The sequence below is a fragment of the Rhinopithecus roxellana genome, chromosome 4, assembly GCF_007565055.1.
Source record: "Rhinopithecus roxellana isolate Shanxi Qingling chromosome 4, ASM756505v1, whole genome shotgun sequence".
Taxonomy (NCBI): domain Eukaryota; kingdom Metazoa; phylum Chordata; class Mammalia; order Primates; family Cercopithecidae; genus Rhinopithecus; species Rhinopithecus roxellana.
Genome location: NC_044552.1, coordinates 165,757,704 through 165,771,741, shown reverse-complemented (window position 1 = coordinate 165,771,741; position 14,038 = coordinate 165,757,704).

Below are 14,038 nucleotides of genomic sequence, written 5' to 3'. Positions count from 1 at the left end.
TCATTTTTTATTGCATCTATTTGATTCTTCTCTCTTTTCTTCTTTATTAGTCTTGTTAGTGGTCTATTTATTTTGTTGATTTTTCAAAAAACCAGCTCCAGAATTCTTTGATTTTTTGAAGTTTTTGTTTGTCTTTCTACCTGCTTTAGTTCTGCTCTGATCTTAGTTGTTTCTTGTCTTCTGCTAGCTTTTGAATTTCTTTGCTCTTGCTTCTCTAGTTCTTTTAATTGTGATGGTAGGGGGTCGATTTTAGATCTTTCCTGCTTTCTTTTGTGGGCATTTAGTGCTATAAATTTCTCTCTACACACTTCTTTAAATGTGTCCCAGAGATTCTGGTACGTTGTATCTTTGTTCTCATTGGTTTCAGAGAACATCTTTATTCCTCCCTCAATTTTGTTATTTACCTAATAGTCATTCAGGAGCAGGATGTTCAGTTTCCATGTAGTTGTGCAGTTTTGAGTGAGTTTCTTAATCCTGTGTTCTAATTTGATTGCACTGTGGTCTGAGAGACAGTTTGTTGTGATTTCTGTTCTTTTACATTTGCTGAGGAGTGTTTTACTTCCAATTATGTGGTTAATTTTAGAATAAATATGATGTGGTGCTGAGAAGAATGTATATTCTGTTGATTTGGGGTGGAGAGTTCTATAGATGTCTATTAGGTTCACTTGATCCAGAGCTGAGTTCAATCCTGGATATCCTTGTTAATTTTCTGTCTCATTGGTCTGTCTAATATTGACAGTGGGGTGTTAAAGTCTCCCACTATTATTGTGTGGGAATCTAAATATCTTTGTAGGTCTCTAAGGACTTGCTTTATGAATCTGGGTGCTCCTGTGTTGGGTGCCTATAGATTTAGGATAGTTAGCTCTTCTTGTTGCATTGATCCCTTTACCATTATGTCATGCATTTCTTTGTCTTTTTTGATCTTTGTTGGTTTAAAGTCTGTTTTATCAGAGGCCAGGATTGCAATCCCTGCCTTTTTTTTTTTTTTTTTTTTTTTTTTTTTTTTTTTGCTTTTCATTTGCTTGGCCGATGTTCCTCCATCCCTTTATTTTGAGCCTATTTGTGTCTTTGCATGTGAGATGATGGGTCTCCCGAATACAGCACACCGATGGGTCTTGACTCTTTATCCAATTTGCCAGCCTGTGTCTTTTAATTGGGGCATTTAGCCCATTTACATTATTTACATTTAAGGTTAATATTGTTATATGTGAATTTGATCCTGTCATTATGATGCTAGCTGTTTATTTTGTCTGTTAATTGATGCAATTTCTTCATAGCATTGATGGTCTTTACAATTTGGCATGTTTTTGCAGTGGCTGGTACTGATTGTTCCTTTCCATATTATGTGCTTCCTTCAGGAGCTCTTGTAAGGCAGGTCTGGTGGTCACAAAATCTCTAAGCATTTGCGTGTCTGTAAAGGATTTTATTTCTCCTTCACTTATGAAGCTTTGTTTGACTGGATATGAAATTTTAGGTGGAAGATTCTTTTCTTTAAGAATGTTGAATATTGGACCCCACTCTCTTCTGGCTTGTAGGGTTTATGCCAAGAGATCTGCTGTTTGTCTGATGGGCTTCCCTTTGTGGGTAACCTGACCTTTCTCTTTGGCTGCCCTTGACATTTTTCCCTTCATTTCAACATTGGTGAATCTGACAATTGTGTGTCTTGGGGTTGCTCTTTTTGAGGAATGTCGTTGTGGTGTTCTCGTTGTTTTCTGCATTTCCTGAATTTGGATGTTGGCCTGCCCTGCCAGGTTGGGGAAGTTCTTCTGGATAATATCCTGAAGAGTGTTTTCTAACTTGGTTCCATTCTCCCTGTCACTTTCAGGTACACCAATCAAATGTAGATTTGGTCTTTTCACATAGTCCTGTATTTCTTGGAGGCTTTGTTAATTTCTTTGTACTCTTTTTTCTCTAATCTTGTCTTCTCATTTTATTTCATTAATTTGATATTCAATCACTGATATCCTTTCTTCCACTTGATTGAATCAGCTACTGAAGCTTGTGTATGCTTTATGAAGTTCTCATACTGTGGTTTTCAGCTCCATCAGGTCATTTAAACTCTTCTCCACACTGGTTATTCTAGTTTGCCATTCATCTAACCTTTTTTCAAGGATTTTAGCTTCCTTGCGATGGGTTAGAACATGCTCCTTTAGCTCAGAGAAGTTTGTTATTACTGAACTTCTGAAGCCTACTTCTGTCATCTCATCAAACTCATTCTCCACTCAGTTTTGTTCCCTTGCTGGTGAGGAGTTGTGTTTCTTTGGAGGAGAAGAGGTGTTCTGGTTTTTGGAATTTTCAGCCTTTCCGCTCTGGTTTCTCCCCATGTTTGTGGTTTTATCTGTCTTTGGTCTTTGATGTTGGTGACCTACCGATGGGGTTTTGGTGTGGATGTCCTTTTTGTTGATATTGATGCTATTCCTTTCTGTTTGTTAGTTTTCCTTCTAACAAACAAGCCCCTCAGCTGCAGGTCTGTTGGAGTTTGCTGGAGGTCCACTCCAGATCCTGTTTGCCTGGGTATCACTGGTGGAGGCTGCAGAACACCAAATATTGCTGCCTGATCCTTCCTCTGGAAGCTTTGTCCCAGAAGGGCACCCACCTCTATGAGGTGTTTGTCAACCCCTACTGGGAGGCATCTCCCAGTCAGGCTACACAGGGGTCAGGGACCCATTTGAGGCAGGATTCCATCAGTTATCAGAGTTTTAACACCATACTGGGAGAGCCACTGCTCTTTTCAGAGCTGTCAGGCAGGGACATTTAAGTCTGCAGAAGCTGTCTGCTGCCTTTTGTTCAGATATGCCCTGCCACCAGAGGTGGAATCTATAGAGGCAGTAGGCCTTGCTGAGCTGCCATGGGCTCCACCTAGTTCAAGTTTCCCTGGCTCTTTGTTTACACTGTGAGCACAGAACTGCCTACTCAAGGCTCAGCAATGGTGGACAACCCTCCCCCTGCCAAGTTCCAGCATCCCAGGTTGATCTCAGTCTGCTATGCTGACAGCAAGCACGGCTCCATGGGCATGGGAACTGCTGAGCCAAGCACGGGAGGGAATCTCGTAGTCTGCCGGTTGTGAAGACCATAGGAAAAGCATAGTATTTGGGCAGGAGTGTGCCATTCCTCCAGGTACAGTCACTCATGGCTTCCCTTGGCTAGGAAAGGGAAATCCCCCAACCCCTTGTATTTCCTGGGTGAGGTGATGCCCCACCCCACTTTGACTCACCCTCCATAGGCTGCACCCACTGTCCAACCAGTCCCAATGAGATGAACCGGGTACCTCAGTTGGAAATCCAGAGATCACCCGTCTTCTGTGTCAATCTCGCTGGGAGCTGTAGACCAGAGGTGTTCCTATTCGGCCATATTGGAAGCGACCTCTCTTTTCTTCTTTATTAGTCTGGCTAGTGGCCTATCTGTTTTGTTAATCTTTTCAAAAAGCCACCTCCTGGATTCATTGATTTTTTGAAGGGTTTTCCGTGTCTCTATCTCCTTCAGTTCTGCTTTGATCTTAGTTATTTATTTCTTCTACTAACTTTTGAATTTATTTGCTCTTTCTTCTCTAGTTCTTTTAATTATGATGTACATATACTTTCTATTGTGGATGAGATAGCATTAGAAAAGAGAATTAAAGTGCAGGTCAGACTTTGACAGAAAAAAATGGGTAGAAGGGAGAGTATTCCAGGCACCAAGATTTTCCCAGAGATGAGGCAATAGAGGTCATGTATGAACTAACAGTTCAGTTTGGCAGGAGATGAAGAAATTAGGGTAGATTATGGAGTTCAGGTTACATCTTGGAGAATGTTAACTGTTAACAAAGGATAGGAAATCACTGAACTTGTATAATCTTTAAATCCTCCCAAATTATTTTTTCTAAAGCCAAACTTTGTCTTACTTCCTTGGCTCATAGCTTGACAAAGGGAATTGCTTTTTTCTTCTCTGTGTAATTGGTTTCTCTTGTCTAAGTACTCTTCCACACATCTACCAGCCATTTGAAACTCCACTTGGTCATGTTGCCTACTGCTCTGAAAATTCTGAGAACCTAAAATAGAGGGAAAAGGCTTAGCTGCTTAGCCTGACATTTGGTGCTCTCTACAATCTCACTCTGACTTTCCTGTTCAGTTTTATTCTCTGTGAAATGCTCCAGATCTTTCTGCTCCTGCCCTAGCTAGATAATTCACTGCTTTATGGTAGGTTAAGTGCATTTCTGTCTCATGGGCAAAAACCCAGCTGTAATGCAATTTTCCTTCTCCCCAAATCCATGAGTCTCATCTTCCTTCTGCATCCAGCCCACGTCCACCTCCTCTAAGATTTCCCTAACCCAACCAGCGATAAACATCAGCTACCGTTCTCTTACCAATATCCTTGGCAGTTTTGTTAAGCACTCATTCAGTGACTTACACATTCTTTGATTCTGCTGAAATTCGTAGGATGCCTGCTATGTGTCTGGTGCTAGGAAGATAAATGTCTCAGTCCCAGCCCTGTTGATAATTTAGTGAGGGAGATAGACAATCACAGTTACAATAGAATGTGAGAGATGCAATAATAGCAGTAAAACTGAGTAACTTGAAAGCACCTAGCACAAATTGGAAATAGGAAGGGGAGGGAGGGAGGGAGGGAGGGAGAGAGAGAGAGGGAGAAGGCTTCCTGGTAGCAGTGATTTCTCAGCTAAGCTTTAAAGGATGAGTTGTAGTAACAAAGTGATGCTGTGATGTGGGCAGGATCAGTACGTGAGAGAGTGGCTAATTTGAAGGACCACAAAAGCTAACTCAGCAGATATTGGTTACTAATAATGCTTGTAGAAATGTATGATTTGCTCCATGCTTTTATGAACAATTTTTCTTCAGTTCAAGTGAAGGACAGGTACATCATCTATCACTTTTTGTCACTAATCAGTTCTAGTCACACCAAGCTGACAACTGGAAAATTATTTTTAAAATCAGCAAATATTAAAACTGTTCCAAGAAACAAGCTCTTTCAGAGGGGGACCTGTGTCTTTTCTTCACTAAACTACAGATGATTATGATGATGAATTACTGCTGACTTTTTACTCCTCTTCAGTCAATAACGGAGACTGTTATAGTAAAACCACATTCATTCAGCAAATATTTATTGAGTGCTGTATCAGACTCCTCTTAGGCACCACTCCAGTTCCTCTCCCCCTCACCTGTCTCTGTGTTGCTCCTACCAGCTTTCTCCAGGGGCAACTATCCCACACTGAGCTACTTGCTTCTTTTCTGTTGACCACAAGGAAGGAGGCTCTGGGGGTCCCTGTACAGCACCCATGCATACACAGCTCAAAAAGGCAAGGGAGGCCAGGCAAAATGGGGTTAGTGGATGAATTCTTCCCCCAGAGGACTGTCTTGAGGTGCAGTTTCTATGCTTAGCAGAAGATGATATCTTGAGATGGGCAAATATTTGCACTTGGTATTCATCTTAAGGAATGGTTCTCCCTCTTGCCTCATAACCCCTTATCTTCATCCTCACTTTTGCTTCCCTGGCATTTCATTCACAGGCAAAGTAGTTGAACTTAAAACTCTTATCTTCAGCTTTGCTTTCTGGGGAATTCAAGGTTAAGACAAACACTATGTGCCAGGCACTGTTCTAGGCTCTCAGAATACAGGGAACAAAGACCACTGTGGTTTATCTTCAAACGGAATGTGAAGGTACAAATCATGTCCTTTGTATCCATGCAAACATTTTATTTTTCAGAAGACTTTTCTCTACAATGTTCTCTGTTAAAGGAAGAAATGATGGGGGAGTATTAGGATAGAACATTTAATAAGCTATATTTTGTCTAAGTAGAGCACAGGGCATATGGAGCTTTGTGACAAAGGATAAATAGAAAACAAAGAGAACAGTCTTCATAGAACAATCCTAGGTCCTATGGCCGCAGGTTTTTTCCAGAATATATTTTATTTCTCACCTTTTATTTCAGTTGTAGATACTTCTTTCTGGATTCCCATGCCAAGCCTCAACTTCTGTTCCCTTAATAATCAATTATTTCTTTCTCATTTAATGCCTAAGGTTAAACAACTATTTCTTTTTTTTTTTTTTTTTTGAGATGAAGTCTTGCTTTGTCGCTCAGGCTAGAGTGCAGTGGCACGATCTCGGCTCACTGCAAGCTCCGCCTCCCAGGTTCACGCCATTCTTCTGCCTCAGCCTCCGAGTAGCTGGGACTACAGGCATGTGCCACCATGCCCGGCTAATATTTTGTATTTTTAGTGGAGACGGGGTTTCACCGTGTTAGCCAGGATGGTCTCGATCTCCTGACTTCGTGATCCGCCCGCCTCGGCCTCCCAAAGTGATGGGATTACAGGCGTGAGTCACGGACAACTGTTTCTATGAGGCTATGACCTTCTTTACAGATCTATGATCAACACATTAGGATGTCTGATCATTAGAGCATGTTTTGGGAAAACTGAGGATTCAAAGTTAAATCTCAAAATTAATATATCTTTTTATATGTTCTTAATACTTGGTGTCTTAGAGTTCACAATTGCCATGCTAATGGCATTGTAAGTTATTTTAAGTTTTTCTCTAAGCATGGGAAATGGCCAAAGAAAGCACATATTTTTATTACTGAAGGCTTTGAAAACATGTTAAAGGGAAGATATTTTCATTTTTATTAGTCATTTTATTATCTTTTCTTTTTTTCTTTTGTTTTTCCTGTTTTTTTTTTTTTTTTTTTTTTTTTTTTTTTTTTTTTTTTGAGACAGAGTCTAACTCTGTCTCTGTCCAGGCTGGAGTGCAGTGGCCCAATCTCGGCTTAGTGCAACCTCTGCTTCCCGGGTTCAGGTGATTCTTGTGTCTCAGTCTCCCGAGTAGCTGGAACTACAGGCTTGTACCACCACACCTGGCTGAGTTTTGTATGTTTAGCACAGACGGGGTTTCACCATGTTGCCCAGGCTGGTCTTGAACTCCTGGCCTCATGTAATCTGTCCACCTCGGCCTCCCAAAGTGCTGGGATTACAGGGGTGAGCTACTGCGCCAGGCAATTTTAGCAGTCACTTTAAAACATTCCACAATGAAGAGCAGGTGCCATTATTTTGGTATTCCTGAATGATCTTCTGAAGCCGCACACCTGTTCTGATCTCTAGAACATTTGAAAAACATAACATCTCATCTGCCACCCCCACTAGCTCTGCCCCAACTTTCCCCCATCAAATTAGAATCTTTTCCACCTCCTCCTTGTCAAGGCTCTGCCTGAATATGGCCAGTCATATGGAATTCCACATAAGTGCCTCAACTGCCAAGGGATTTCATTGACCTGGAGTAGATGGATATGGTCCATTGGTCACTATGAGAAAGAACACTATGGAAGTGTTGCTTAACTGGGCTTCTCTTAGTGGAAGCAGCCCTTGGCGATGGCTCCAAATAATCACCAGTACCATCTAATCATACACTTATGGAGGCAGGTGAAAAGTCAGGAGATAGAAAGTCTGCAGTCAGACTTCGGAAATTTGTTCTCTGGCAAACATGGCGTCAATATACTGAAAATCTGAATGGAGCATACAATAAGCAGTTGTTACTTTCTTCTTCCTGGTTTCAGATTGGCTGGGTTTCAATGCCAATTTTAAATTCTGCCTCCTGTCAAAAAAGTCAATCACTTTGCAAAGAGGACTGCTTCCGCCTCTTAGAAAGTAGCAGAAGGCTCTACTCGTAAAGGGAAGCATTTGAAAAGATTAAATTTTGGTTGCTACCTTAAAGTAGGATTTAGCATTTAATACAATATTTTTTGGCAAGAGTTTGGCTGATTTCTTCCTGCCCAGAACCGTTACTGGCTGTTCTTGCTTTATTATTAGCCTCCTTTTTAAAAAGCAGCAACCCCACTGTTTTATGCATCAGTCAGAAGGCAGGGTTCCTACTCTTAGTTTCTTGAACTGAGCTGGAATTTGTGGTTTGATACTAGGAAGTGTGTTTTCTGCACTTTTTTCTTTCTGGTAAGTATAAAAATGGAATGCAAATAAAAGTTAAAAGTGTTCACTGACTTTTAATACCACATGAAAAGTTCCTGCAGAAGCACCTCAGCTTTGTAAAGAATTATCAGAGACTCGAATTGTCCCCTAAATGACATATTTTTTCACAATGCCAACTTCAGGGTAAACTTGCCTAACGGACCATATGTTTTAGGGGTTCGGTTGGTTGGGAAATAGCTAATTTTCAATTAATAAGGGTTGCCTTTGGAGTTCGTAGGGGACTTTCACGGATATGAAAAAATGATACTTGTTTTCTATTTGGCTTGCAATATTTGAGTGCATACTCTTGGCCAGATGCTTAGAGGAAGGGAGTTATGAATCTTAGGACCCTGGCCCCCAATAATTGATCAAGGCTAAATCCTGTTATCAGGTCTCAATTGTTTCCAGATGGATGATTTGGTACTATAATGCTGTTACCACATGATCCTGAGGGATCTCCACTACTTGGAGACTTCTTTTTCTGAACCTTATGACCTTATGTCAGAGACCCAGATTCTAATGCTGGTGGAGACTTTAGAGTTCTGGCTGATAGACTACAAACACAGGAATGAGTCAAATGGGTACTAAAATAATGACAAAGATGGATTCTAGAATGGAACTTGAACCTTAGGCCAATGTGGATGGAGTTACCAATGATTTCCCCTGAATTAAAGACAATTGGGCCAACAGAGAGGAGAGCCAGGTTTATTATGCCTCAGACACAGCTGTGCAACCATAGAATGGCTTGTCCCTTCTGTGGGAGAAGGGGAGTCCCAACTAAGGGGTCTACTGCATGGAGTCTAGAAGTACAGACACCTGCCATGCATGGTGATAAGTAGGTCAAGAGGCCAAGGGAGAGTCAACAAATGGCATCTTGTTTTTGTGACATCTACTGGTGTGATAGGCCAATTGGATGAGGCACCTCTCCCAAGAGAAAGAGCAAGTAAGGGATCAGAAAGACAAACTGGAAGTGTTTTCTCTGAGGAGATTTCACTGGTTCTCCCTTTGGTAGGCTTGGTCAGAAATCCTCTCTTCTCCATAGAAATATGAGGATTAGTGGAGAAATTTTAGACTTATAAAAAATAATATTTACAAACATTTTATACAACATTTAAAATGTTTTATAACATTTTAAACATTTAAAAAGCATAAACATTTTAAAAGCATTAAAAACAAGTAATTACAAAATCACATAAGTTGTGAATGTACAGTTTAATTAATAATCTAAAAGCTATGCTTGTGGACACCTCCAACCCCCACCCATCCAAGAAAAGAAAAAGAACGCTGCCATTACCTCCAAAATCCCTTCCGATAACTTTGTTGTTGGTCGACTTAGCTGAGCTGAAAATATGTTTCCCTAAATTTTCTTCCTGTATGGTTTTGTGTTGGGCTTAGCAACTAGGGAAATTTGCATGGGATTTGAAAGGAGGGAATAAAGGAGTATCTGTTTTTTTTAAAAAAAGTTTTAATAAATTTTTAATTGACAAATACTTGTCTATATTTATGGGATATGTTGTTTTGCTCTATGTATACATTGTTGAAAGAAGAAATCAAGTTAATTAACATATCCATCCCCTGACCTATTTTTTTTTTTTTTTTTTTTGGTGAGAACATTTAAAATATGCTCTCCCAACAATTATGAAATATATAATACATTCTAGTTAACACAGTTGCCATGCTGTGCAATAAATCTCTAAAATGTATTCCTCTTTTATAACTGAAACTTCATACTCTTTGACCAACATTTCTTCTTTACCTATCCTCTGGTGACCACCATTCTACTCTCTCTCCCATGATATCAACTTAAAAAAAATATTTTAAGTTCATGGGTACAGCGCAGGTTTGTTACACAGATAATAAGCTTGTATGATAGGGGTTTGTTGTACAAATTGTTTCATCACCCAGGTATTAAGCCTTGTACCCATTAGTTATTTTTTTCTGATCCTTTCCCTCCCCCCACCCTCCATCCTCTGGGAGGCACCAGTGTGTGTTGTTTCCCTCTTTGTGTCCCTACGTTCTCATTATTTAGCTCCCACTTATAAGTGAGAACATGGGGTATTTGGTTTACTGCTCCTGTATTAGTTTGCTAAGGATAATGGCCTCCAGCTCCACCCATGTCCTTGCCAAGGATATGATCTCATTCTTTTTAATTGCTGCATAGTATTTCTTTTTAATGGCTGCATACATGGCTACATGTATATGTACCACATTTTTCTTTACCAAGTCTATCATTGATGGGCATTTAGGTTGATTCCATGTCTTTGCTATCATGAATAGTGCTACGATGAAAATATACGAGCATGTGTCTTTTTATAATAGAATGATTTATATTCCTTTCGGTGTATACCCAATAATGGGATTGCTGGGTCGAATGGTATTTCTGTCTTTAGGTCTCTGAGGAATCGCTACATTGTCTTCCACAATGGTCGAACTAATTTACACTCCCACCAATAGTGTATAAGTTCCTTTTTCTCCACAACCTCATCAACATCAGTTATTTCTTGACTTTTTAGTAATAGCCATTCCGACTGGTGTGAGATGGTATCTCATTGTTGTTTTGATTTGCATTTCTCTAATGATCAATGATGTTGAGCTTTTTTTCATATGATGCTGACCGCCTGCATGTCTTCCTTTGAGAAGTGTCTGTTCATGTCCTTTGCCCACTTTTTAATGGTGTTTTTTTTTTTCTTGTAAATTTGTTTAACTTCTGTACAGATGCTGGATATTAGACCTTTGTTGGACGCATAGTTTGCAAAAATTTTCTCCCATTCTGTAGATCATCCGTTTACTGTGTTGACAGTTTCTTTTTGCTGTGCAGAAGTTCTTTAGTTTAATTAGATCCTATTTGTCAATTTTTGTTTTTGTTCCAATTGCTTTTGGCATCTTTGTCATAAAATCTCTGCTCATGACTATGTTTTGAATGGTATAGCCTTCATTGTCTTCCAGGGTTTTTATAGTTTTGGGTTTTACATTTAAGTCTTTAATCCGTCTCAAGTTACTTTTAGTACATGGTGTAAGGAAGGGGTTCAGTTTTAGTCTGCATATGGCTACCAGTTATCCCAGCACCACTTATTGAATAGGGAATCCTCTCCCCATTGCTTGTTTTTGTCAGGTTTGTAGAAGATCAGATAGTTGTAGGTGTGTGGTCTTATTTCTGGGTTCTTGATTCTGTTCCATTGCTGTATGTGTCTGTTTTTTTTATCAGTACCATGCTGTTTTGGTTACTATAATCCTGTAGTATAGCTTGAGGTCAGGTGGTGTGATAACTCCAGCTTCATTCTCTGTGTTATTATTGTTATTATTATTATTATTTGAGATGGAGTTTTTGCTCTCTCATTACAACCTCTGCCTCCTCAGTTCAAGCAATTCTCCTGCCTCAGCCTCCCGAGTAGCTGGGATTAGAGGCCCCACCACCATGCCCAGATAATTTTTGTATTTTTAGTAGAGATAAGGTTTCACTATGTTGACCAGATTGGTCTCAAATTCTTGACCTCAGCCTCAGCCTTGGCCACCTGCCTCAGCCTCCCAAAGTGCTGGGATTACAGGCGTGAGCCACTGTGCCCAGCCCCCAGCTTCATTCTTTTTGCTTAGAATTACGTTAGCTATTCAAGCTTGTTTTTTATTCCATATGAATGTTGAAATAGTTTTTTTCTGGTTCTGTAAAGAATCTCAATGGCAGTTTAATAGGAATAGCATTAAATCTATAAATTGCTTTGGGCAGTATGGCCATTTTAATGATATTGATTCTTTCTATCCACGAGCATGGAATGTTTTTCCATTTGTTTTTGTCCTCTGATTTCTTTGAGCAGTTGTTTGTAGTTTTTTTTTTTTTTTTTTTTTTTTTTTTTTTTTTTTTTTTGTGAGATGAGGTTTCACTCTTGTTGCCCAGACTGGGAGTGCAATGGTGCAATCTCGGCTCACCACAACCTCTGCCTTCTGGGTTCAAGCATTTTCCTACTTCAGCCTCCTGAGTAGCTGGGATTACAGGCATGTGCCATCACACCCAGTTAATTTTGTATTTTTAGTAGAGATGGGGTTTCTCCATGTTGGTCAGGCTGATCTTGAACTCCCAACTTCAGGTGATCCATCCTCCTTGGGCTCCCAAAGTGCTGGGATTACAGGCATGAGCCACCATGACTGGCTGTAGTTCTTGTAGAGACCTTTCACTTCCCTGGTTAGCTGTATTCCAAGGTATTTTATTCTTTTTGTGGCAAATGTGAATGGGACTTCATTGTTGATTTGGCTCTCAGCTTGACTGTTGTTGGCATATAGGAATGCTAGTGATTTTTGCACACTGATTTTGTATCCTGAGACTTTGCTGAAGTTGTTTATCAGCTTAAAAGCTTTTGGGCTGAGACTATGGGGTTTTCTAGTTACAGGATCATGTTGTCTGCAAACCAGTACAGTTTGACTTCCTCTCTTCCTATTTGGATGCCTTTATTTCTTTCTCTTGCCTGATTGCCCTAGCCAGAACATTCAATACTATGTTGAATAGGAGTGGTGAGAGAGAGCATCCTTATCTTGTGCCATTTTGCAAGGGTAATGTTTACAGCTTTTGCCGTTTCAGTATGATGTTGACAGTAGGTTTGTCATGGATGGCTCTTATTATTTTGAGATATGTTCCTTCAATACCTAGCGTATTGAGAGTTTTTAACATGAAAGGATGTTGAATTTTATTGAAAGCCTTTTCTGAATCTATTTAGTTTGAATAGGTTCTCAGATCTGATACATTTAAAATGACCCCATTTCCAGTGTAAAAGAGGCACTGGTAGCTTATGGCATGCAGTGAGAAAATAGTTACTTAAATTTCACTTGTGAACTGTCTATTGGAGACAAGGTTTTAGATGACCAAGTAGCTGCTTTCATAGAATACGGTTAGTGACAATAAAGAATATAAGGGTTTTCTTTGCCTTTAAGTGCAATAGAGAACTTGGGGGGGGAAGGGAAGTGATCAGTTCACAACTTTAAATTATGGATTTGTCTTTAGTTCTGTTTATGTAATGAATCACATTTATTGATTTGCATATATTGAACCAATCTTGCATCCCAGGGATCAAAACTACTTGATCATGTTGGATAAGCTAACTGATGTGCTGCTGGGTTTGATTTGCCAGTATTTTGTTGAGGATTTTTGCATCAGTGTTCATCAGGGATATTTGCCTGAAGCTTTCTCTTTTTTTTGTCAGGCTTTGGTATCAGGATGATGCTGGCCTCATAGAATGAATTAGGGAGGAAGAGTCCCTCCTCCTCCATTTCTTGGAATAGTTTCAGTAGGAATGACACCAGCTCTTCTTTGTGCATCTGGTAATAATTCAGCTGTGAAGCCGTCTGGTCCTGGACTTTTTTTGGTTGGTAGGCTATTTACTATTGCCTCAATTTTAGAGCTCATTACTGGTCTGTTCAGGGATTCAGTTTCTTCCTGGTTCAGTCCTGAGAGCATGTATATGTCCAAGAATTTATCCATTTCATCTAGATTTTCTAGTTTATGTGCATGGAAATGTTCATAATATCCTCTGATATTTGTTTGCATTTCTGTGGGGTCATTGGTAATATCCCACTGTTTGTTTCTCATTTTGTTCATTCAAATCATCTCTCTTTTCTTCTTTGTTAGTCTAGCTAGTGGTCTAACTATTTTATTAATGTTTTCAAAACCAGCTCCTGCATTCATTGATCTATTGAATGGTTTTTATTTCCTCAATCTCCTTCAGTTCAGCTCTCACCTCTGATTTTGGTTATTTCTTCTCTTCTGCTATCTTTGTTTTAGTTGATGTTAGATTGTTAACTTGAGATTTTTCTAACTTTTTGATGTAGGCATTTGGTGCCATAAATTTCCCTCTTAACACTGCCTTATCTGTGTTCCAGAGATTCTGATATGTTGTATCTTTGACCTCATTAGTTTCAAATGACTTATTAATTTCTGCCTTAATTTCATTATTTACCCCAAAGTCATTTAGGAGCAGGTTATTCAATTTCCATGTAATGTATGGTTTTGAGTACATTTCTTAGTCTTTGTTTTATAATTTGACTGTGCTGTGGTCTGAGAGACTCTCCATTATGATTTCAGTTCTTTCGCATTTCCTGAAGAGTGTTTTACT